The sequence below is a fragment of the Maniola hyperantus genome, chromosome 5, assembly GCF_902806685.2.
Source record: "Maniola hyperantus chromosome 5, iAphHyp1.2, whole genome shotgun sequence".
In the NCBI taxonomy this organism is placed as follows: Eukaryota; Metazoa; Arthropoda; class Insecta; order Lepidoptera; family Nymphalidae; genus Maniola; species Maniola hyperantus.
The window spans coordinates 794,644-821,228 of record NC_048540.1 but is presented as its reverse complement, the minus strand read 5'-3'; the positions used below and the strand labels follow the sequence as shown (position 1 = coordinate 821,228).

General features: G+C 38.9%; 1 protein-coding gene and 1 long non-coding RNA gene across 3 annotated transcripts in view; one reads left to right on the top strand and one right to left on the bottom strand.

Annotated features, from left to right (window-relative positions):
• LOC138402373 (uncharacterized) overlaps positions 1 to 26,585 on the bottom strand; it is a 404,494-nt gene that overhangs the window by 144,469 nt on the left and 233,440 nt on the right. The window lies entirely within an intron of this gene.
• LOC117982133 (neuropeptide FF receptor 1-like) overlaps positions 1 to 26,585 on the top strand; it is a 57,698-nt gene that overhangs the window by 15,436 nt on the left and 15,677 nt on the right. The window lies entirely within an intron of this gene.

The window sequence follows — 26,585 nt, the reverse complement described above, 5'->3', positions numbered from 1 at the left end:
TATAGGTTAATTATTTAAAGCTGATAATCTATATGCCGATTTTCAAGTCTCTATAACTTCAAAAACATAGGACTTTCATGCAACCTTCCAACCCCCATTTCACCCCCTTTGGGGGAAAATTTTATCAAGACCGTTTTTTAACTGACACGTACATCCTAAAAGAAACCTATTTTCCAAATTTCAAGTTTGTAGTTTGTTGTTTCAGGCTTTATAGTTTCTGAGATTTCTTGATTAGTCAGTCAGTCAGTGAGTGAGTGGTATTTCGCTTTTGTACATATAGATGAGTAGTGATGGGTAGTGATATGAAAAAAATATACAAAAAAATAAATATTGAATTGCACAAAAAAAATTCTGTAGCTGAAAAGTGATTTCAAGAAATTGTCAATCGCTTTCAACATTTTTCGATGAAAAAGTAAACTCTTTGATTTTTAAGGTTCCGTAGCCAAATGGCAAAAAACGGAACCCTTCTAGATTCGTCATGTCTGTCTATCTGTCTGTCCATGTGTCCGTCCGTCCGTATGTCACAGCCACTTTTTTCCGAAACTATAAGAGCTATACTGTTGAAACTTGGTAAGTAGATGAATTCTGTGAACCGCATTAAGATTTTCACACAAAAATAGAAAAAAAAACAATAAATTTTAGGGGTTCCCCATACTAAGAACTGAAACTCAAATTTTTTTTCATCAAACCCATACGTGTGTGGTGGAGTATCTATGGATAGGTCTTTAAAAATGACTATTTTTAAAACTGAATAGTTTGCGCGAGAAAAGTGGTAAAATGTCCCCCCCCCCCTGTAACTTCTAAAATAAGAGAATGATAAAACTAAAAAAAAATATATGATGTGGGTACATTACCAAGCAAACTTCCACCGAAAATTGGTTTGAACAAGATCTAGTAAGCAGTTTTTGATTTATCGAGCTAATGTCGATAAAATACGATTGTAGTACGGAACCCTCAGTGCGCGAGTCTGATTCGCACTTGGCCGGTTTTTTTTTTATGGAAAATTTTCTTATCACGGAAACCAATTATAACTGAAGGGCCATCCCAAAACCACTCAGATTATTTAAATCCGTTGAGATTTATGAGATTTGATGATTTGAAAACTCAAGTTTTGTTTCATTAGACTTTTAATTTGACGACGCGTAACTGTTTAATTGGGCAGAATTTTACGTTTTAGGGTTCACCCTTATGGATCACTTCGTTGTCAGACTATCTGTCGTGTATGTCAATTTATGGGAATCAAAAGCTGTAGGGTACTTCTTGACCTAGAATCATGTGGCAGGCCGCAGGTAGCAATATCTTTTAACACAAGGAAAAAATCTGAAAACCGTGAACCGGTTACATCATAAAATTTAAAAAGTGTTATTTCTTATGCGATGGTACTGAACCCTTCGTGTGCCAGTCCAACTCGCACTTGACCGATTTTTAAACAATGCCTTTAATTATATTGTATTATATATATTAATGCGAAAGTAATTTACGCCACAACGGACCAACGCGGGCTTATTTGCATGAATAAAGCAAGAATATCATCATCATGATCAACCCATTGCCGGCTAACTACAGAGAACGGGTCTCCTCTCAGTGAGAAGGGTTTTGACCATAGTCTACCACGCTGGCCATGTGCGGATTGGTAGACTTTACACACCTTTGAGAACATTATGGAGAACTGTTAGACATGCAGGTTTCCTCACGAAGTTTTCCTTTACCGTTAAAGCAATACATATTTAATTACTCACAGAACTCCGAAAAGTTAGAGGTGCGTGCCCGGGATCGAAGCCCCGACCTCCGATTAGAAGACGGACGTCCTAACCACTACACTTCTACACTACACTAGGTTATCACAACTTTTTTTAAAGTCAAAATCCTGAATAGTGACATAGGCAGGCTACTTTTTATCTCGGAAAATCAAATAGTCTCTCTTTTCTCATTAATAAGCATGGAAAGTATGTTATTTGCTATTATGTCATCGTATTCCATTTTGGAATATTCTAGAATTTTAGAATTCGCGTGGGGAAGCCACATTTTACGGTTTTTAATTTTGCACCTGTGTTTCTTTAGCAAACAACATCTGCATCTTCCGACCTATTTAATGACAAACACAAACAAGAGTAAAGCATCATCCAAACCTGCGTGACAAAGCGACTACGAAGCGGAAACGTCAGCCGCGCGGCGATCACCTCTCGTGATACAATGGCGTCGATTCTGATGTTTTTCTCTAAACTAAATTTAGAGTATCTACATCTTTTTCAATTTACAGAAAAGAAAATTAAATTTTTAAATTTTAGTGCACTTGACAATTTGGCTAACGACTGGCACCTAAAGTCATAAAGTAAAGTCATTTTTCTAAATTAAATTAAGTTTGTCTCTCCTTTTCTTATTAAATTGGAAACAAAGCGATGCGAATACTCTAAAATTTAGTTGCGCCCAGATTCAGTACCAACGGTGCCATGCACAGAGCACAGTTTGCGATTCGCATTTGTAGTCGCGTAGGTGTGCACGTATAGATTCGCATCGTGGACGCTCCCGCATCTCGCGTTCATGACGCGCAGGTGTGGCCGTAGATTTATTCACATAAAACAGTAAAATTACACATTCGACGTTAATTAATTATTTTCCAGCGTTTATGACGTTTCCACATGGCTTCCTTGATTAAATTGAGATTTTATTTCCTTGCGCAGATAAAATAAACGTATCTAATGCTAATTACGTGTTCGAGTCATAAAACGAACGTTTTATTCATGTAGATTGTAGGTATTCTAAAATCTGCTATATTGTTTAGATATACAAACACTGCATACACTGCTGCAAGGCACAATGCATTTTTTTCAATTTATATATAGACTAGCTAACGCTGCTGCTGGCAAGGGCGCTTATGACACATTTTTAATATCGGTCCATGCCACGGCTGTTTTACGAACTACCCAATAAAGTGAATAATCAAAAGCTAAAGAAGTAAACGATATAAAATCACGACCAATAACTAACAGTGTTTGTTTGAGATAAATAAACGTTATTCTAAACTACATGACGCGTGGATTGGGTTTTTAAAAATCCCGTGGGAACTCTTTAATTTTCCGGGATCAAAAGTTAAAAGCCTATGTTCTTCCCCGGGATGCAAGCTATCTCTGTACCAAGTCTCATCAAAATCGGTTACACGGATGGACCGTGAAAAACTAGCAGACAGACAGATAGACGGACAGACAGACAGACATACTTTCGCATTTATAATATTAGTATGGATGGATTATGTATGTCTATCATTTCATCGAGGAGACTGGCTACGATTTTACACTAGGTAATCTCCTTTTACCTTAAACCACACAAGAACGGTAGGTCAAAAGAGATTAATTACAGGAGAGTGGGGCCAAATGAGATAAAACTACCCTCATGTTCTAGTGGTTGACCAAAAGTACGCCTGAGTGTAGTTTAACATAGGTAATGAATATTTATGTTTTACTGTTACCACAGAATATACAGGGTGTAAGCAGAACGCTAGCAAAAACTTAGCGTTATTGGTATACTACCTAAACACAATCCAATACCAATAACCATTTGCCTCATTTTGTAGTTTTAGTGATTTAATATTTTTCAAACCAGCAATGTATAGCGTGTAAAACTCGGGTCAATGCCATACGTACGACGTGGCATAAACTCCGAATGGCCTACTTACGCAACGTTCGTTGACCTCTAGCGTCATTCAGAGGTTTTATTTGCAATATATCGTGAACTTATACAAAATATGGTATACTAGTTGATGCCCGCGACTTCGTCCGCGTGGAATTAGGTTTTTAAAAATTCCGTGGGAATTTTTTGATTTATCTATCTGTCTTTATCTATACCTATGCAGTTAATCACGTCAATCCATTGCACCGTTGCGACGTGATTGAAGGACAAACCAACAAACCAATAAACCAACAAACAAACACACTTTCGCATTTATAATAAGGGTACTGATAACAATAACTCTAAGTTTTTGCTAGCGTTCTGGTTACATCCTGTATACACGGCAGGGTTAAGTCCTCTGAGTACGAACCTAATGGGCAACGAAAGAGGATCATGCCCCTAAATAATTTATTTCTATCCGAGAGATAAGTCTCTGTAATTCATTTATCCTTTATACTCAATCACGGTTTGGTTTTGCAAGTCTCACGAAAATGTGAAGTGGCATTCAATTAAAACAGACAGACAGATCTATCTGTTTGTCCATTTTAATTGAATGCCACTGAGAGCAGCACAGCAGAGTGACATTAATAGGGCTCCGTTTTTACCCGTTCAGTACGGAATCCTAAAACTCGTCAAGCGCATGTAAGAGCCGAAACTTAAAAAGCCGTGCTTGTTGCTATAAACTTTGGCGGTCATTATTTCCTTAACAGTAGTTTTGTTCTATGAACTGTCTAAGAAACCCATAATGGTTTTAAAATAGGTATCTAGGTATTCGAAAATCCCAAAAACAAAAACTTTTTTAACTTACGCTTTCATGTTTTGAAAATTTTAATAAGTAGGTATAATTCTTTGAAGCGGCAACAAATTTCTATAACTTCGAAAAATTTTCACTTTACAGGTCTTACTTACTTACTTAGTTTATTTTTTTAAATGGCTGTCGCAAACAGACAGACGGACAGATAGACCGGATTAAACTATTAAGTTTCCTAGTCTTGATATAGAATTATTAATCAACTTCAAAATAGCCTGGTTATCTATAGCACGGAAATGCGGCCAGTATTCTTGACACCATTCTACGCCGACATGATTCGTACAGAAATTGATGAGAATTTAATATTTTCTGTAATATTTTCAAAATTAAAAAAAAACCGAACGAGACAAGATAAAAGGTTCTTGTTAACTCCGGGATATCCGTTTTTTTAAAGTGTCGGTTTTTAACTGTAGGTAAAGTTTAACAACCTGCACTTTAGTAGCATAGAATATCAATTAATCTTTCAGGTACTAATACACTGTATATTAAAAAATTCATAGTCCTCACTGACTTATATCAACGCACAGCCTAAACCGCTGGTCCTAGAGACATGAGATTTGGAGGGTGTGTTCTTTGTAAAGAGTAGGTCCATCCAATAAGAATAGTTTTTTCGAAATTCCACCCCTAAGTGGATTAAATGGAGGACGGAAGTTTGTATGAAAGTCTGTCAGTTTTAAAGTTATTTGCATGAAGATTGGTATTGAGGTTTTCAGTCACAAATGAAGAAATACGTGTTTCAGGATTTTTGGAAATTCAACCCCTACCTCAATTTTCTAAATTCCACCCGAGCGAAGCCGGGTCGGGTCAACTAGTTAGTCATATTATTCTAAAGACACATTTACTGGTTTTCCAACATTATTCAACGATTATTTCAAAATGCTTGTCAATAATAATGAAATGAAATGAATGAAAAGCACTCTAAACATATTTTCACTTTACAGTGAAAATATTTATAAAACTGCATAATAAGGTTATTTGCATTGTGAGGAACATTCCGAGAGTTCATTACGAAGAGAACGCCGGTTCGTGTTTTACGAAGAACAACTTTTAACCTAATGAGTCAGCTTTTGCGGAAGTTCTCTCACAAGCCATTGAAGACTGTTTTTGTTTGTGACGAAGACGTAAACTTTCTTTTTTTTGAAAATATTACAATAAAACCTAAAGATGGCCTTATCTAATTACTATTACAAGCAATACGGACTCTCGTGCGCAGCGATAAAGTTTAATTTAGCTTGCGTGCGCGATTTATCTATTTAATAATAATTATGTAGGCTATTAAGTCGTCACAAGTAGTTATTTAACAATAGAGTGAGACTTCTGTACGTTAGTACTATTACATATTCTGTGGTACTACCTAGAACGAGTATGCGTCACACAGCCGCGTCATTATCATACGCTCGTGACGTATGTATGCCTCAACTACCCTGTCCAGCAAAATCTGTACCATGCTGTGCTACGCTAGCTACGTCTCAGCAAACGCGTAGACTGTAGCCTCGTAGCTTGCCACGCGCCGCCATATGCCGTAGAAAATAAAGCTTAGTTTGAGTGGTTATCAAGGAGCCGTTCTTTGGCTCTGCCAGCCATCCTCACTCGTTTATTTTTGTATACTCAAAATTACTAGTAGGTATAAGCTCTTAGAGTTAATCTGAGATGAAAGAGTCTAATATAGTTCGAAAATGAAAAATTGAGTAGCAATCTTTTTTCTCGCAGAAACTATTCTTTATTCTGAAACGGATTATTAATAGTATTTTACAAAGAGTATTTTTAGAATATAACATAACAGAATAGATTTTTTGTTCAGATATATTTTTAAAAGTGCTTTTTAATCGTCAAAAGAATTTACCCGATTTTATGAAAGTACCTATCAAGTGAGCGGGGATAGACTAGTGATTAAAACGCCAGCCTCTTATTCGGAGGGTCGGGGGTTCAATCCCGGGCACGCACCTTAACTTTTCGGAGTTATGTGCGTTTTAAGCAACTAAATATCTCTTGCTTTAACCGTGAAGGAAATCATCGTGAGGAAACCTGCATGCCTGAGAGTTCTACATGATGTTCTCAAAGTTGGACTATGGCCATACCTATCTTTTATCTGTTCTCAGTGGTGAGTCGGCGCGGCGGTGGGTGGGGATGATGAAGTGTCAAGTAACTTATTTTGATAACAATGACAAGCCAAAGTTATTATTTGCATGTTGAAGGCAGACACGTTCGTCACACTTGTAATTTTAGAAGTGTACATGACGTAAATATACAGTACATTGATTGATCGACTCATGAGAGAGTTACGTATCTTTTTTTTTTCTTCCGAGCTTATACCTATTTGTTGTAAAAATTGAAGTGGAAATAAGCGGGGCACTTATCTGGAAGAAGTGATAGATGTTGGGGTTTGAATGGTGCTTGAATGGACCCTGCATTGAAAAAAAAACCGGCCAAGTGAGAGTCAGACTCGCGCACCGAGGGTTCCGTATAACAGTCGTATTTTTTTTGTAGGCCGACGATTAATGTAGGGAAAATTCCGTTTTTCCTTTTGAGGTACGGAACCCTAAAAAGTAAATGAACTTGCCGATGTGCTAGCTCTATTATCACAGATAAGATACTGGCTGTTCAGAAGCTCGACTCCATAGACAAAAGTAACTTTTTGGCTCCGGGTTCCTGTGTTTTCACCGTTTGCGTCATCAGAGGTAATACAAGATGGCGGCCACGCTAATTAGTGATGACGTCACTATTGGGCAGGTTTACGAAGCGGTCCCAGTGTAATTAGTACTGTGTGCTTAGCCGTGGCGTGGGCGCGGATGAGACTCTCAAATTAATGAAGTCAAATAAAAATGGCATAAACCTGTCTATAGGCTACTGGCTGGCTACCTATTTTATGTAAAATTTGCACTCTGCAAATCTCACATTGCACTCAAAAAACCTCTTAATTTATGCAGCCTAAGGGCCCTAAGGCAGTGGTCCGACCGCCGACGATGAACGAGAAACGAGTAGAACTAGAAACTTAAACGAGTTGGCGATCAGCGGGAAGCGAGTGTGTAGTTTCGATAGTTTTGTAGCCGGGCTATAAGCGAGTGTGCAAGTACGACGAACGATTACTCGCACCATTCGGCCGCGATCGCTCAGTCCTGTGCAAACCTGCGCGCGCGTTACACGTGTTCAAGCGAGCGAACATCGCTGAACGAATATCGCTGACCAAGTTTATTTTTGAAAGCTCGTCGCTCAGCGACAAACTAGTAAAGCGAGTCGTCGCCGGCAGTGTGAACAGTCAGAGAAGTAACTTTTGATATGCATCTCTTTCGTTTACTCGGAATGTACTTTATTGTGCGTTTCTTGAGAGAGAAAATCGCCGACAGTTAGTCGTTTTTTCGCCGGCGGTCGGACCACTGGCTAAAGGCGTCTTAATTGAAAATAGCTCGTACGAACATTCGACGCGAATTGATCGCGTGATTAAAAAGCTCGTACAAAACGATCAGTTGATCACACGGGCATCAATTACTGTACCCGTAGTACAAGATTTTACGTCTCACCAAACCAAACCAAATTCGAGAGTCGAAATACTTCCGCGTTACAGTAAACTGGATCTTAAATGCGTTGTTTTAAAGCTCAAATTTGTCTACACTTCTACAGCCAGCGCTCCAAGCGGAAACATTGCGAAATTAAAATCAGTGGCATTGAATATTTGACTTCAATTCAAGGCTGTTTAGGTCCATTTTACTGTAACGCGGAAGTATTTCGACTCTCGAATTTGGTTTGGTTTGGTGAGACGTAAAATCTAGTACTACGGGTACTGATACCTACTCAATAGTAAACACGTGTATTTGATCGCGAGCTCGTACCATCACTGCGACGTGATCGTAGCATGTTTTAATATACATAAGCATAACTTATGATTTTTGATATGTTATCATGCTAGGAATGAAATAAAAAACCCTTTCTTAGCTGATGTTTACATCGTAATAGCATCAGTCAGTAATTTTTTCATTTTATACTTACGTATAGAGATTACCTAAAATAATAAATAATTTTAAATATTATATATCAAAAATTGCTTAACCGGCAGGAATCGAACCTGCATCTTCTGGGTTACGCAATTTTTGATGTGTATTTAAAATTATTTAGTAATTTCCTTGAAGTGTAGGTAAAAACACTATCATAAAAATTATAAAAAAATACCTAAAGTAATTATCCAGTACATTTTTATTCTTACCTTTTTTTTTTGCTTGTAGGCTGATTGTTACAGGCTACAGCGGTTTACTTGGTAGGCGTAGAGTCTACATCGTTCGTAGAGGTGCTACAATGCTACACCGGAGGCTACGTAGCAATGAAGTTGTTTAAAAATATAATATACCCAAACGAGCAGTACCGCCGCCCACGAACATTTGCAGCACCAGACGAATCGCCAATGCGTTGCTGACCTAACACTGTGTGATCAGTGTAAAACGCTTGAAGAATTTTAAATTTCCAAGATTGACTGCCTAAAATTCACTTTAAGCCTTAAATTTAAGTTCTATACTCTTACATTTACCTACCAAAGTTTCCCTGTGCAGTGCGCGTGGTAATTCATTAATTAGTTTCCGAACATAGTGGGTGCGCGGAAAATTTGCAAGTTGCCTTATCCGTAGTTTGTAACGCTTTTACAAGATATATTCCACAAAAACTTAACGTATAAGTACTTAACTTTTTTGTTTTTCGGTTTTCCCTACGTGTTTTCTATAATTTCTGAGTGCAAGCTATCCCAGTACTAAATCCATACTAATATTATAAATGCGAAAGTGTGTCTGTCTGTTTGTCTGCTAGACTTTCACGGCCCATCCGTTCAACCGATTTTAACGAGGCAGTTTTAAAAAGAAGCAATTTCTTTCGGTATTGTCACTTACTTTCTTTACACTTGCAACATTTTGAGATTCATAATTTTAAAAAAACGCATCTCACATCCGCGTTCATGACGCGCAGGTGTGGCCGTGGCTTTATGTAAGCTAACACTCTTGACGTCTTTACGCCGCAGTTATGCTGAAAATTAATACTACCTGTAAAACAAAAAGGCGTAAAAGTTAAAACATTTTTAGGGTTCCGTAACTCGAACGGAAAAAGGAACCCTTATAGGATCACTTTGTTGTCTGTCTGTGTGTCGGTCTGTCGTGTTTGTCAAAAAAAACTATGGGCTACTTCCCGTTGACCTAGAATCATTTGGCAGGTAGGTAGGTTATAGCACAAGTAAAGGAAAAATCCGAAAACCGTGAATTTGTGGTTACACACAAAAAAAGATTAAAATGTGTTGTGAACTAATAATCAGTATTTTCTACTTTTTCATATGAAAGGGTCATTTATCTGTGCATTCTAAAACAGATTTTTAATGCATACAATTTTTGATTTATCACGCAAAATGTCGAAAAAATACGACTGTAGTACGGAACCCCCGGTGACTCGCACTTGGCCGGTTTAGAAAAAATATGTTATTATATAAAGTTTGATAAATGACCTACAAGTTACTAGGTACTAAAAAATAGCAAATTATAAGTTTCAAAAACGAACTTTTGATGATAAACATTAAATATTTATTATATGGCGCTTTATTAAGGAAATGTTTATGATGTCGACATTGAAACTTTATTTTTCTTGCTTATAAATCCAGCCGGCCATTTTATGCTCCACTAATTAAACCCATCCAACTGCCATTTTATACACCAATCAATCAATCAGCCTGTTTGCGTCCACTGCTGGACATAGACCTTCCCAAGAGCGCACCACCACACACGATCCTCTGCCTTCCTCATCCACCCACTTCCCGCTACCTTCTTAAGGTCATCAGTCCAGCGGGTTGCAGGGCGTCCCACACTGCGCTTGCAGTCTCCACTCCAGAACACGTCTGCCCCAGCGGCCATCGGTTCTGCGGCAGATGTGGCCTGCCCACCTAAAACATAACATAATTTAGTAAAATAAGTAACATAAGTATGTTATAAGATTTGTTTTCAATTACCAGGCCTGCTCAGCTTTTACGATTTTTTAAAATTAATAACAGTTTGTGAGCCGGCGATGGTTTGATCATGATGATGATGATGAATATAACTGAGGCACTACTTACTCCCTAGTTGTGAAACCAATGTGCATTATCTTCCAAATATAACATTTATATATTAATAAAACTCGTCTTATAGGGTCAGCGCATACAGACGGACTGGTGTACAAGCGAGTCTTTATGATAACGCAATTTATAATTACCAAATTGTCTCTGGTCTGATCTGGGGAGTGGCTTTGGCAAAACTGCTCCGCCAAGCCATTTAGCGTTCCGGATACGGTGATCGGCGCGGCTCGAGATCATTGCTCCGGCTAAAGAGAAACAGCAATAGCTACAAAGCAAAAGAAGAAGAAGAGAGACAGCTAATGAACGGTCCCATTGATACTACTCTAGCGTTGCTGTTGCTAACGCAACGTTTTACGTAATCACCCCGCGGGTTGGGTAAATGATACAAATCTGGACAAGGCTTTAAAGGACGAGCAGCGCTTGGACGTGCCGTGCAGTGCCGCCTTTATGCCAAAGTAATATTTCTTTATTACACATCACCTGGCGCCTGGCGGTGTGCGTCGTCCCTAAGCACTAATGGTAGCTCGATGAAGTTTCCGCATAAACACTGCAATACGGCGCAACTATCTACAAATAAACATTTCTCATCGTTAAAAATGCGATTGCTATTTTTAATACGGTACATAAAGTTATTGTGAGTTTTCTTTCTATCGTCGTATAAGTTGTTGCCAGAAGGTTATGCGATTTCAACAAGCGTTTGTAGGGTTCCGTACCTCAAAACGGAACCCTTATAGGATAGCTTTGTTGTCTGTCTGTCGGTCTGTCAAGAAACCTACAGGGTACCTTCCCAATGACTTAGAATCAAGAAATTTGGCAGGAAGGAAAAATCTGAAAACCGTGAAATTTAGGGTTACATCACACAAAAAAAATGTGGTCATGAACTAATAATTAGTATTTTAAATTTTCGAAGTAAGATAACTATATCGAGTGGGGTATCATATGAAAGGGCTTTATCTGTGCATTCTAAAACAGATTTTTATGCATCATTTGCATTTCCTAAAAGGCTGGTAACGCATCGGCGCGGCGGCTCCTCTGGTGCTGCAAATGTTCAAGGGCGGCGGTAATCACTTAACATCAGGTGACCCGCCTGCTCGTTTGCTCGCTATATCTATTTAAAAAAAAACATAGTTCTTGAATTATCATGCAAAATGTCGAAAAAATACGACTGTAGTACGGAACGCTCGGTGCGCGGGCCTGACTCGCACTTAGCTGGTTTTTTTTATTAGATTCGGCAAATCCTCAGGCAAACGGTAGTAAACGGTAAGTCTTTGGAAACGCAATGCCCTATTTAAACAGGGCTGAGGCAGTATTGTTTTACACGGGCCCATGAAAATAATAGTCCATAACGTTTGATAGCCCCGAGATATGACGGCTGGGAGGCTTAACTTCGCCGTGTGTACACCCGTTAGGTTTATGTGTCTGACGTATATTACTAACTAGCTTATTCCCGCGACTTCGTCTGCGTGGACTACACAAATTTCAAACCTTTATTTTCCCCCCTAAGCGGTTGAATTTCCGAAAATCCTTCCTTAGCTAAGTCAACGTCATAATAAATTGCTATTATGACGTAGGAACTCTTTGATTTTCCGGGATAAAAAGTAGCCTATGTCTTTCCCCGGGATGCAAGCTATCTCTGTGCCAAATTTCGTCAAAATCGGTAGAACAGATGGGCCGTGAAAGGTTAGCAGACAGACAGACACACACACTTTCGCGTTTATAATATCAGTATGGATAGAATACCCCGTGACCAGTCAAAGCCTGCATGATCCATCTATCGACTTGGATCAGGCAGGCTTCGACTGGCCTTACTAACCCCATTTCATTCTGAGGGGAAACCTGTTCCCACTTCTCAGTAGTGGACCGGTGATAAGTTGATGATGATGATGGTTAATATTCTAATGAGAACCGGATTGTTGTAACTTGTAAAGGAATGCAACCCTAGGTTTATACTCTTTGTTATGTTCTCTTCTCTATGGCTTTCTATTCGGTGGTGACGTGTTTTAAAATTAATTAGTCCTTCCAATACACTTTAAATAGTTCAGTTAATGTGTTTTATTACATGCTACAACCACAATCACGGTAAAATCTTTCACAGATTACATTTGTGTAGAGTGCACTATAAGAAAACTCCTCTTAAAATATACAGATTTTGTGTACAAGCACTATTTACTTTTACCCGGTCGCCTGACTGAACGTAAAAAGCTTTGCTGGTCCACGCGTTTCATCCCACGTCAAGTTGATGCGGCCTCAAAAATAGATTCCAACGTTACACGACCGTGGAAAAAGGTCGAGCGAAATTTAATATGACGTCACATATTACGGACTAGCTCACCCGCATCGGCTTCGCTCGGGTGGAATTTAGAAAATCGGCGTGGAGATAGGATTTTCAAAAATCCTGAAATAGGTACCTACGTATTTTTTCTTTTGTAACGGAAAACCCGAATATTAATTTTCAGGGAAATAATTTAAAAAATTATGGATGTTCATACAAAATTTCATCCCTTATTTAACCCTCTTGGCAGTAGAATTTTAAAATTTTCAAAAATCGTGAAGTTCTTTTACTCTTAATCGAAAGCCTGTACACCAATTTTTATCGATGTAACTTTCTATTCTAAAAATGATCTATGACTAATCTATCTATCACACAAACTTTCAATTCCCATTTACCCCCCTTACTAAGTAACGAGTGGAAATTCGAAAAATCCTTTCTTAGTGGATACCTACTATTTACCATCCTTTCATGTCTCTAGGATCAGTGGTTTAGGCTGTGCGTTGATATATAAGTCAGTCAGTCAGTCAGTCAGGACTTTGATTTTTATATATATACCTTAGGGACCTAGTATATCTGTACTGCTCGTTATTATCAGGGATTAGCGATTTCAGTCAGTACGACATCACGTCGTGTCGTGTTTGTCATATCCCACGCTTATTCCAATACTGTACTATCCATAATTTTGGTTATTAAATCCGAAATCGAACCCTGGACACCCCAAGCAGGCTACGAAATCCTATGCCAGACTATAGCCTAAACCCTTCTCATTCAGACAGGAGACCCTTTCTCAGTAGTGGGCTGACAATGGGTTGCCATGATGATGATGATGATGATGACAGAGCAGTGGGCTGATCAAATAAATATTGTAATGGCTTTACTAAAAGGTCACAATGAAATCCAAATAAATGGACTTGTACGAAGAGACAATACGAGGGTGTTTGACTTGTTTGCAGACTACACAGGGTGTAACCAGAACGCTAGCAAAAACTTAGCTTGATTGCTATACTACCTAAACGCCAATAACCATTTGCTTCATTTTGTAGCTTTAGTGATATAGTATTTTCCAAACCCGCAATGTATAGTATGCAAAACTCCGGTCAATGCCTCGCCTACGACGCGGCTTTGACTCCGAGTGGCCTACTTACGCAACGTTCGTTGACCTCTTGCGTCAGTCTGGTGTTTCATTTGCAATATATCGTAAACTTTTGCAAAATTATAGGATTTTTTCGTGTTGTGGTATCATATCAGTGATCATCAGTATTATCACCTGTTTTCGTTTTTGCTAGCGTTCTGGTTACACCCTGTATAAAGGCAGACTGTATCGTCTAAATTCACGAGACTTTGTGCCAAGTGTATTGAACTTGTGTTTCATTGAACAGTTAAGTCGTTATTTTATAGGAATCTTTAATGTTCCGTACTCAAAAGTACCCAAAGTGCTGGAATGGCGACCTCGCACCGGAAGACGCAGCGTTGGAAGACCCCCCACTAGGTGGACGGACGACATCAGACGAGTCGCAGGGAGCCGCTGGATGGCGGCGGCGCAAGACCGTGGCGTGTGGAAGTCCCTACAAGAGACCTATGTCCAGCTGTGGACGTCTTGGATCGGTTGTACGAACTATGTGCCCTGCCAATTGCCACCGAGCAAGTACCGAACGGGCGCCCTCCCGCGTTTAGGCCCATATAGCCGCGAGGTTGGTGGGGCCATGGGTGGGTTGCTCATTGCCACCTAGTAACAGTATAAATGGCAAAAAACAAAATTTCGATAAGATCATCCATTACATCTGTCCCAACCTCATCTTTTATCTGTCTACCTGTCAAACATAATTTTTATTGAAGAGCTATTACCTGCAGCATCCGTCCTCCCTCCATTTATTTATACCCCATGGGGGTTGGGATCGGGAACGAGATTTGACAAAATCTTTTATGTACATTTTTATTAATACATAAAAGGAAAAGGTGACTGACTGACTGACTGATCTATCAACGCACAGCTCAAACTACTGGACGGATCGGGTTGAAATTTGGTATGCTAATAGCTATTATGACGTAGGCATCCGCTAAGAAAAGTTTTTTGAAAATTCAATTCCTAAGGGGGTGAAATAGGGGTTTGAAATTTGTGTAGTCCACGCGGATGAAGTCGCGAGCATAAGCTAGTGTCTTCTAAATATATAAGGAAAAGGTGACTGACTGACTGATCTATCAACGCACAGCTCAATTTACTGGACGGATCGGGCTGAAATTTGGCATGCAGGTAGCTATTATGACGTAGGCATCCGCTAAGAAAGGATTTTTGAAAATTCAATCCGTAAAAGAGTAAAACAGTGGTTTGTAAAAATGTGTAGTTCAAATGGACGAAGTCGCGGGCATAAGCTAGTACTTGTATAAGTTTAATTGAATAAAAAATATTTTTATTTATTTATTTACTAGCTTATGCCCGCGACTTCGTCCGTGTGGAATTAGGTTTTTTAAAAATCCCGTGGGAACTCTTTGATTTTCCGGGATAAAAAGTAGCCTATGTCACTCTCCAGTTAGGCTAACATGTGCACCACGAGAAAATGTTGTCTACGCATTTACTCGTCTTATTTGTATGAAGAAACACGAGATAATGCGTAGACAAAATTTTCTCGCGGGGCGCATGTTAGGCCCAGGTCTTCAAAAAATCACGTCAATCGGTTGCTCCGTTGCAACGTGATTGAAGAACAAACCAACAAACCAACAAACAAACACACTTTCGCATTTATAATATGGGTACTGATATACGCGCCTGGGAGCGGGTGCGCCCGCTGGCCGCCCCGCAGGACGCACCCGCTCCCAGCTGGGCCGCAGCCTGAATCCTTGGCGGAGGTGACATTTATAAATAATGAGCGCCACAGACACAAGGACGGTTTTGCACTGCGACATACTCTCAAAGAAAAGATGGAGGGTCCAGTTTAACAATTCAGTGTATTCTTTCTTTGTCAGCTTTAAAGCATTTTACTTTTAATCCGGTTTCTTTTAGTGAAGGAAAACATGGTGAGGAAACCTGCATGCCTGAGAGTTCTCCATAAAGGTATGATTCCGTACCAGGCTGCACACAGCAGCAGCGCTGCCGCAACAGTGCTGTCACCAGCTGTAACAATCCTGTACCGGCACTACTGGTCCCTGGGTTGCTCTTGATGATGATGACTGTAAGTATGATAGACATTTAAAACCAGACAAAACCTAGTACAAAAAAGTTGTCATTATGTTTTTCAGTAGGTATCTAATAGACATAGAGGTAGGTTTCTAAACCGTGTATATTTTCTTAAGTATACAAATTTAATACTTAGAGCTCCACAATACATTAGCGAGGCGACGTGACGGCGCAGTAACGCGGGACCCGAAGGCAAATGCTGTCAAAATGCCGCCCGGGTGACATAGGGCAAGTTATACTTTAGGATATTTTTACCTACCCAGATACTTTATTAAAAAACTTGGTTGCAATCACTTTGAACCTTTCTTATTTTTGTCCAATAATGTGACGCTATAGGTTTGTACCTTTTTACCATTTTTGTGAAGTCTAACAGCCGCACTCAGAGTCGCTAATCGTTAAATAAGATTGAGTTAAAACGAGACAGATTTATATGAGAGATATAGCTCTGTCTCGTTTTAACTAAACTTAAGTAACGATTAAACGACTCTAAGTGCGGCAGTAAGGTAATCACTACCCATTACCCTACCCTAAGATATTCATTAAATATTCATTTTAAAAACCTAATTGTACGCGGACGAAGTCGCAGGCATCATCTAGTCTACTTAAGTACAAAACTGACTTGGATTCATGAATAATTATTCATGGTTTCGAAATTCTCGATAAGAAAAACATCTTTACTAACTCTAGATATTTGTTTAAGCCGAATAGTCAGTGTATATTCAGTAGATATTCAGCGAAGGCTACCTTACAGCAATTATATTCATTGCTTGAATTGTAATACTTATGATTATTTAACAATTAATTTTGGCTAATTGAAGAAATATTATGACTTGAAATGTCAAAGAAACAATCATGCCACATTAATGTAATAACTTTATATAATAAGAAAGCCTTTTTGTGGTAGGCTTGGGCCGTGGCTAGTTACCACCCTATCGACAATGACGTGCCGCCAAGCGATTTAGCGTTCCGGTACGATTATTGCCATACCCCTTCCGGGTTAGCCCGCATCCATCTTAGACTGCATCATCACTTACCACCAAGTGAGATTGTAATCAAGGGCTAACTTGTACCTATTTGAAAAAAAGAAAAAAGATAATAATTATTATTTCCTACATCCATGTATAGTATGCGACAGGTTGAGATGGCAATCGAACTATGAGGCGGGTGGCCGCCCCGCACGTCGTCCTGCGGTATCCCGCACCGAATTCGCACGTGGGCTGTGCTGGTGCGCAGGGCGTTCCCACTTCGATTGCCATCTCGACCGGTCGCGTACTAATATAGGTATCAGAGCCTCAATAGCTCAACCGGTATAGGAGTGGACTGAAAACCGAAAGGTCGACGGTTCAAACCCCGCCCGTTGCACTATTGTCGTACCTACTCCTAGCACAAGCTTGACGCTTAATTGGAGAGGAAAGGGGAATATTAGTCATTTAAAAAATGGCTAATATTCTTTTGTAAACAAAAAGAGAAAAAAAAACTCATTGACCTCATCAGTACTACATATTATTATTGAAGTTAGTATCTACATAGTGATCGTTGTATTTTGAATGAAGACAAAAAGTGGCTAACTGTCTCGTGGAGGAGACACTACATGCAATCATTCTGGTGTATCTACTGACTCCCTTGGTCAAAAAATACTGAAGTAAGAGCATATCGACGTGTGACATTTCTTTTTTGTATTAGCAGCGACTGCGTGCGTGAGTGCATGCTGTGAACTGTACTTGTATATAATACGAGTATAAAAAATATATGAAATTAAAAAAATGTGTTGTTCCCCTTCTGATAAGTATTTTCAAATGGCGTGCTAAGTAACGACGACGCTAAAATTCGATAAACTTCTACAGATTTACGCTGACTCTAATTTAACGCTTTTTTTATTGACTACCTATATTAAACTTTTGCTTAAACTGTTGTCAATTGTACGCAGCTTAGTACTTCGGCACTCTATGGAACAAAACGGGTGCACGGTGCATGCTTGTTATATCTCGTCCCATAAAAGGCCATGCCTTACAACTTACCATCCCAGTGCTCTAAGCACTTGCTAGATCAAGTCTTTTAGGCTGCGGCCCAGGTAGGAGCCGGTGTGTCCTTTTGAGGTGGCCAGCGTGTAGAACGCACTCTTAATATTTACAAAACAATGTAAAGAAGACACGCGCACGTGTCCTAATCGAGAACGAGTGTCGAGCGGCTTGGAATGTATGTGCCCGCTGCACCTGGGCCACAGGCTTACAGCCGTACTCAGAGTCGCTTAATTGTTACTTAAGTTTAGTTAAAACGAGACACAGCTATATCTCTCACATGAATCTGTCTCGTTTTAACTCAATCCTAAGTAACAATTAGTGACTCTGAGTACAGCTGTTAGAGACCGCTATGTCTACTCTTACGTGTATTGCTTTTAAAGCAAACACTTCAAAGCTTTTAAGATAAAGTTCAATGTTCCGATATCAAACCTATTATCACGGCGAATTTATTTTAGACATCACTTTAATAGTCTACAAATCTTACAAACGACTTCATATAGTTAACTTTGTGAGTGAAGATTTTTTAGCTTTTTTAATGTTTCATGGATCTTTTGTTCAGGTTCATATTTTTTTTCTAGTATACAATTATTGTAATATCTTTGACAAGCTTATGCCTGCCACTTCATTCGCATGGACTACACAAATTTCAAACCCCCATTTCATCCCCTTAGGGGTTGAATTTTCAAAAATCCTTTCTTTGAGGATGCCTACGTCATAATAGCTATCTGCATACCAAATTTCAGTCTGATCCGTTCAGTAGTTTGAGCTGTGCGTTGATAGATCAGTCAGTCAGTCAGTCAATCACGCAAAAACGGCAAAACGGATTACGGATGAAATTTGGAATGGAAATAGGTTATACCCTGGATTAACACATAGGCCCGGAAAATCAAAGAATTCCCGTGGGATTTTGAAAAGTGTAAATCCAGGCGGACGAAGTTTCGGGCATCAGCTGGTCCACTAAAAATCCCTTGATACTTTTTTTTTTTTAAGAATATTAGCCATGTTAAATGACTTATATTCCCCTTTCCTCTCCAATTAAGCGTCAGGCTTGTGCTAGGAGTAGGTACGACAATAGTGCAACGGGCGGGGTTTGAACCGTCGACCTTTCGGTTTACAGTCCACTCCTATACCGGTTGAGCTATTGAGGCTCAAAGGTACTTTAGATGTAAAGTTCGAAAAAAATAAAATATTTCTCGCAAAATGTTGCCTGTCAAGGGATGAACGTTTAATATTCGCACAAACAGATTTGTTGACAAGATGATTGCTGGCGCGCGGAACTTTGAGTTGCGACGTGACTACGGCGTGTTATCAAAATCCTTCATATCAGGCATTGAAATGAAATGAAATGAAAATGAAATGAAAATCTTTTTTATTCGTATAAACTTTTACAAGTGCTTACGAATAGTCGGATGCATCTACCACTGGTTCGGAATGCCTTTCCTGCCGAGAAGAACCAGCAAGAAACTCGGCGGTTGCTCTTTTCAAATATTTGATATAGGTACAAAATTATGCCATGTATAAAATAGTATTTGCAGTCTTGTGCGTTGCTGGAACGAGCTGCAGGTCAAATCCACGCTCTTTTATCATTTAGATAATCTTCAATTGTGTAATATGCTTTTTTCAGGAGCATATTTTTAATAGATTTTTTAAACTTGTGCAAAGGTAAGTCCAAAATAGTTTGCGGGATTTTATTATAAAAGGTAATACCAATAGTCAATACCCACAAATGACTTTTGGACTTTCCTGAGGCGGAAGGCAGGAGCTGCAAGTTTGTCTCTGTTTCTAGTTAGCCTATTGTGTAGATCACCAATTTTCTTGTAACTAAGAATATTTTGTCTTACAAAAATTATGTTATTATAAATATATTGAGAGGCTACAGTAAGGATATCTATTTCCTTAAATTTCTCTCGAAGGGAATCGCGTGGTCTTAAGTTATAAATTGCGCATTGGTATGGACCAACGACCTATATATATCTTGTACGTGCTAGATAAGCCATTTCGATTAAAAATCAGGTTCTATGAAGCTGTCAAAATTATTATGCCACTGGCTATCAAGTTTAATTATAAGCAAAAGCGAGTAGCAGGCTACAATTTTTTTACCCAAGTCGTAAATTTTTTACGTCAAGTGCGTAGGCCGTAGGTAGTATATGTATAGAAGTCTTTTATTCAAAGGCTAGCTTTAAGACTTATTGTAATACTAGAGGATGCCCGCGACTTCGTCCGCGTGGAATTTTTTTTTTAAACCCCGTGGGAGCTCTTTGGTTTTCCGGTATTAAAAGAAGCCTATGTCCTTCCCCGGTATGCAAGCTATGTCTGTCCCAAATTTTGTCAAAATCGGTTGAACGGACGGGCCGTGAAAGGCTAGCAGACAGACAGACGGACAGACAGATAGACAGATAGACAGACACACTTTCGCATTTATAATATTAGTACGGATTTCTTCTTGGACCTAGAACAAGAATGTTTTTGCAAAGGTTCCCTCTATAATTAGATACGGAATAAGACCGGATTTTTCAAAATTACGGAGCGAAGCCACGAAGCCGTGGGCGGTTACTCCCTAGTAACAAATAATTGCGCAGTATCAATTTTCATGAAAAGAAACCTTAAGTGGCTTCATTTGTTAAAAAATATAATATAATTCAAAAAAATTTAGTAAACAATTAACTCTCAATCCTGTTAAAATATTGGAAAAATTGATTTGCTCGTCGAAGTAGAAAGTTTTAATTCCAAAGTTTTTTGAAAGGGAAATAAATAATTGCCTTTTGAGAGTTTGCTTGTGAAAAATAACGAATCTATACTAATATTTAAAAAAAGGTAAAGTTTGTAGTGTTTGGATGTAGGGGGCAGGTAAGATCCGAATCTCATTATTTAACTGATAGATAGTTACGCTATAGGCGACACTATAAGGGTTCCTTGTTTAGTACGGAACCCTAAAAATGAAATAAAAGAGAACTTGTTTTCAGCGGCATTTTTTGGACAATTAAAATAAATTATTCTATCTGAAAACGCGAACAAAAAAAAGTTGGTTATGATAAATTTGGAGGCCCTCACTCTGTTTTAATTTAATCTGACACTAATTGTACGCATTTTTATGAGTAATTACTTTTTTAGGGTTCCGTACCTCAAAAGGAAAAAGGAACCCTTATAGGATCACTTTGTTGTCTGCCTGTCTGTCTGTCAAGGAACCTACAGGGTACCTTCCCGTTGACCTAGAATCATGAAATTTGGTAGGTACTTGGGTCTTATAGCTGGTATTAGGGGAAAAATCTAAAAACCGTGAATTTGTAGTTACATCACACAAAAAATTTAAATTGTGGTCATAAACTAATAATTTGTATTTACAATTTTCTTAGTAAGATAACTATATCAAGTGGGGTATCATATGAAAGGTCTTCACCTGTACATTCTAAAACAGATTTTTATTTATTTGCATTGTTATTGAATTATCGTGCAAAATGTCGATAAAATACGACTGTAGTGCGGAACCCTCGTTGCGCGAGCCTGACTCGCACTTGGCCGGTTTTTTGAATAAAATAATATCTACTTAATCTTCAAAAGCCATTTTGAGTGAACATAATATTAAGATGTCTTTAAGTTCAATTACTCAGTACGAATGAATGATATTATAAAAATCGGTCAAGTGCGAGTCGGACTCGCATACGAAGCGGTTTCGTACCATCGCAAAAAAATGACACTTTAATTTTCATGGCGGCCATTTTGAATTGTTTGTTATTAGCTTATAGCGGCAAGAAAATACACATTCTGTGAAAATTTCAACTCAGCCTATCACGAGATAAGTACAGCCCGCTTACAGACGGATGGACGGACGGACGAACGGACAGCGGAGGCGTTGGCACCCTTCGGGCACGTAACCCTAAAATTCCTCAATCTGCACATTTACTTGAATTGAATCTTCGAAGCTCTCCTTTGCTTCATTACATAAAAAAGCTACGGTATTTGAGAATTTTTCAGTGAAAACATTCAGCGTGCTTTTATTTTACATAAAAACGTATGAAAGCAATTTTTCGTTAGCTTTTCGTATTCAATGCGAGTAATTTAATTTTGTAAATACTTGACTCGTCTGTTTAGAAAAATATTTTTAAACGTTCAAAAGAGTAAGTATTTAATAAGTAAATTCCACTCTTATATATATAATATATAAATACCTACCTAGTTGGATGCACTTCATTTCAAACCAAGTTTTATAATACTACATTGTTTTATATAACGAACTGGCTTATGCTCGCGACTTCGTTCGCGTGGACTAGACAAATACCCCTATTTCACCCCCTCAGGGGTTGAATTTTCAAAAATCCTTTCTTAGCGGATGCCTACGTCATAATAGCTATCTGCATGCCAAATTTCAGTCCGATCCGTTCAGTAGTTTGAGCTGTGCGTTGATAGATCAGTAAGTCAGTCACCTTTTCTTTTTATATATCAGGGGGCACGGCAGTGCTCCCGCCAAGACGAGCCAAACTAAAGAACGGGCACTACGTACCTACTTTTTCTCGAAGCGTTTCATCGTATTTTCGGCATTTTGATTTCAGGAAAGATGTCTATTGTTGGAGGAAAACAAAAGGACCTATCAAGTATTATTTTCACAAGAAATATCAAATATTACGTATATCCTTCATTTCCACCGTTCCTCAAACAATCGTGTAAGTGGAGAGGCAATTAGCAATATTTCCATTTCCTTTTCGCGTGTTATTATTTGTAAACAAAAGAAAAAGGTATTTCAAAAACATAAGAAAATAAACGAGACAGCGTAATTACTTATTACGATTTCCTTATACTATCTTATAATTTAGAGCCTCGATAGCTCGACGGTTAAAGGAGCGGACTGAAAACCGAAAGGTCGCCGGTTCAAATCCCACCTGTTGCACTATTGTCGTACCTACTCCTAGTATAACTGGTTGGGTCTAATAAAGACTGCCATACCCCTTCCAGGTTAGCCCGCTTCTATCTTAGACTGCATCATCACTTACCACCAGGTGAGATTGCAGTCATGGGCTAACTTGTATATGAATAAAAAAAAATTGATTTTGAGAAGAACGCGTGTACCTACCTCTATTGTACACTAGCTGATGCCCGCGACTTCGTCCGCGTGGATTTAGGTTTTTAAAAATCCTGTGGGAACTCTTTGATTTTAAAAAGTAGTCTATGTCCTTCCTCGGGATGCAAGCTATATCTGTATTCTGTACCAAATTTCGTCAAAATCGGTTGAATAGATGGGCCGTGAAAGGCTAGCAGACAGACAGACAGACAGACAGACATACTTTCGCATTTATGATATTAGTATGGATTAATTAAGTAGATTAACCAATAGGTTGTAGAAATGGGAAACTAAAAAACCGGCCAAGTGCGAATCGGATTCGCGCACTGAGGGTTATCGACATTTTGCACGATAAATCAAAAACTACTTACTAGATCTCGTTCAAATTAATTTTCGGTGGAAGTTTGCATGGTAATTTACATCATAGGTTTTTTTTTAGTTTTATCATTCTCTTATTTTAGAAGTTACAGGGAGGGGGGGGGGGGGGGGGGGGGGGGCACACATTTTACCACTTTGGATGTGTCTCTCGCGCAAACTATTCAGTTTAGAAAAAAATGATATTAAAAACCTCAATATTATTTTTGAAGACCTATCCATATAGATACCACACACGTATGGGTTTGATGAAAAAAAAAAATGAGTTTCAGTTCTAAGAATGGGGAACCCCAAAATTATGGTTTTTTTATATTTTTGTGTGAAAATCTTAATACGGTTCACAGAATACATCTACTTACCAAGTTTCAACAGTATAGCTCTTATAGTTTCGGAAAAAAGTGGCTGTGACATACGGACGGACGGACAGACAGACATGAAGAATCTATAAGGGTTCCGTTTGTTGCCATTCGGCTACGGAACCCTAAAACGAAGAATCGTGTATCAATGCTTTTAGAGGTACAAAGACTGTAATAGTTCGTGTAATTGAAAATTTCATTCAGCCATGCCCATTCTTTGACCGCCGAAACGGAAAATTCGCCCTAGAGCATAGATCGAAAACTGAAACTTACTGGGCGTGGACTAATTTGACTACTGGAGATTTATTATTTTGACGAGTTCAAGGACCTTATATTATTCTTCTTCTTTGTCCTCGCCTTATCCCGTTACGCGAGGTCGGATTTTTTTATCATGCGGTGCCATGTAGTTCGCTTGTTCGCGTCTTCTTCATGATAAATATTGTAGTTGACTTGTGTTTTACGGCCGGTTGCCACCTGACGTCAAGGCCCACTACGGGGCTCGGGCGCCGCCGTTGGCCCGCTAGGGGCTAGTTATATCGCATAGCTCTAGGTGAAGCGCTGACTCTATATCGCATAGCCCTAAGTGGAGCGCTGACTCTACGATATTGCTAGAGACACGAGTGGCAGCGTCAGCTATTGCGACATTGCGACCCAAATTGGAGTTTTCTTTAATTATTGTAAACGTCCAAAATTCATTCTGATTCTTTTGTTACATCGCGTAGCATTAAATCCAAAATTTAGTATTGTAAATTAGTTTTAATTTTATTTTAATAAAGTAATTATAAAGTAATAGTTTTTTTTGGGCCCTCCGGCTGTGTCTTCCTTCACTGGCTCATCCGCCGCCATCCCTACTGAGCACTCCACCCTGAGAATCCAGCACGCACGCAGCCTCTACTCCAAATATGTCGAAGCAGCCTCCATGCTAAATACCCAATTATCTAAACAGTTCCCAAGTAAGTAGAGGCTTAAGAAAATGCTAATGACCCACACAAGTTCACACGTAATGAGTGTGTGTACAGTATAATGAACGCAACATTATAATGAACAAACAAACAGTAATTTGCTAAAAGCTTATCCAGATACGATGGGTAAAGTTTCATCTAAAACAACATGTCTAAATTGAAAAATATCAAGTACCTAGTGTTATTCTCTGAGACGCAACGTTCGTCGTACAGCTCGTCGTTGAATCATAATTATTTAGATAGGTAGGTATTTTTTTGGTACCAGCAAACTGCAGCGCTAGTTTTTAGTTGAACCTCACTTGCACCTTAAAGTATTTTGAAAGATGAAAATAACACTACTTTAATCTTGCTTAATGTAATTAAACACTGATAATCCGCGATACAAATGTCCCACTAGATGCGACGCTTCATTGTAACCTCATGTTCCTAAGAACATCCGTGTCCATACACCTGTACTGTTAATCGTGATCCGCTTTAGACTTGTGCGATAACTCTTAATTATTACTATTATATTATTTGAGTAGGTATAGTACCTATAGTCTATTCTAACTTATTTATGTTCGTAGAAATGGGCTGCTTCTAAAGTGGATTACGATTGACAAGAGGGCACACTGATTTTCGTTGGAACATGTTGTTACTATGAATCGCCGCATCTAGTGTTTAGGAGATGAGCTAGTCCAGTTTAAGGGTGCCTACAAATTACCGCGAGTTCTTTAGTCTACCAAGGTCGTGGTGAAATAACACAATAGTTTACACAAGGAAATCAGTTATTTAATTCTTTTGATTTTAAGTTACATTACAAATACAAATAAGACCAGTGCACGGAACGGATGAGGGACAACTTTTGTCCACCAGTTACATTTCAATAAAAGCCAACTTGGTGAAAAGCTGGCGTCAGCATATGCCCCCTACATAGTGGAGCATATTTTATATCGCTGTTACATACCTATAATATTATTATGTTAAACTATAATTTCGTCGCTGTGTCAACGTTGTAAGTGAGAGGCCTTGTTCAGAGAATAAGACCATTAGTTCACGTCACATTAAGCACGTCTTTACGTGCTAAGACTTTTCGCGTGCGATGTACGAAGATAGTGAATCCCTGTGAAAGATAAATGATTACAATTTCACGGCGTATTACCTCAGAATCGCACGAAAATGGGATTCAAACCTTTCACCGTTTTATTGATTGTTTTCTCACATCGTTTGTCTTTCTAGTTTTTTTTGTTCTTTCACAAAATACGCAATTCGAAAACTACAGCTAAAGTTTTACGTCTGACTCAATTTATTGTTTTATCAAATAAATTTTGTAACCATTTTGCACCTTTTTAGGGTTCCGTACCTCAAAAGGGAAAACGGAAGCCTTATAGGATCACTTTGTTGTCTGTCTGTCTGTCTGTCAAGAAACCTACAGGGTACTTCCCGTTGACCTAGAATCATGAAATTTGGCAGGTAGGTAGGTCTTACAGCTGGCTTTAGGGGAAAAATCTGAAAACCGTGAATTTGTGGTTATATCACACAATTTATTTTTATGCATCATAGTTTTGAATTATCGTGCAAAATGTCGAAAAAATACGACTGTTGTACGGAACCCTCGTTGCGTGAGTCTGACTTACCTGTTATATTTTTAAGGTTGTAAGTTGGTAATTGATTTTTAAAGTCGCGACAGGTCGAGATGGCTATCGGGGAGGGAACGCCCTGCACACCCGTGCAGACCCCGCGCAAACCAGGTGAGGAGCGCGGGTGGCATGCGGAGCATTTCCCATGGCCAACCTTCTTTTACTCATGTTGGGCCCATGTTTACTAGGATCTTAACATGCCTAC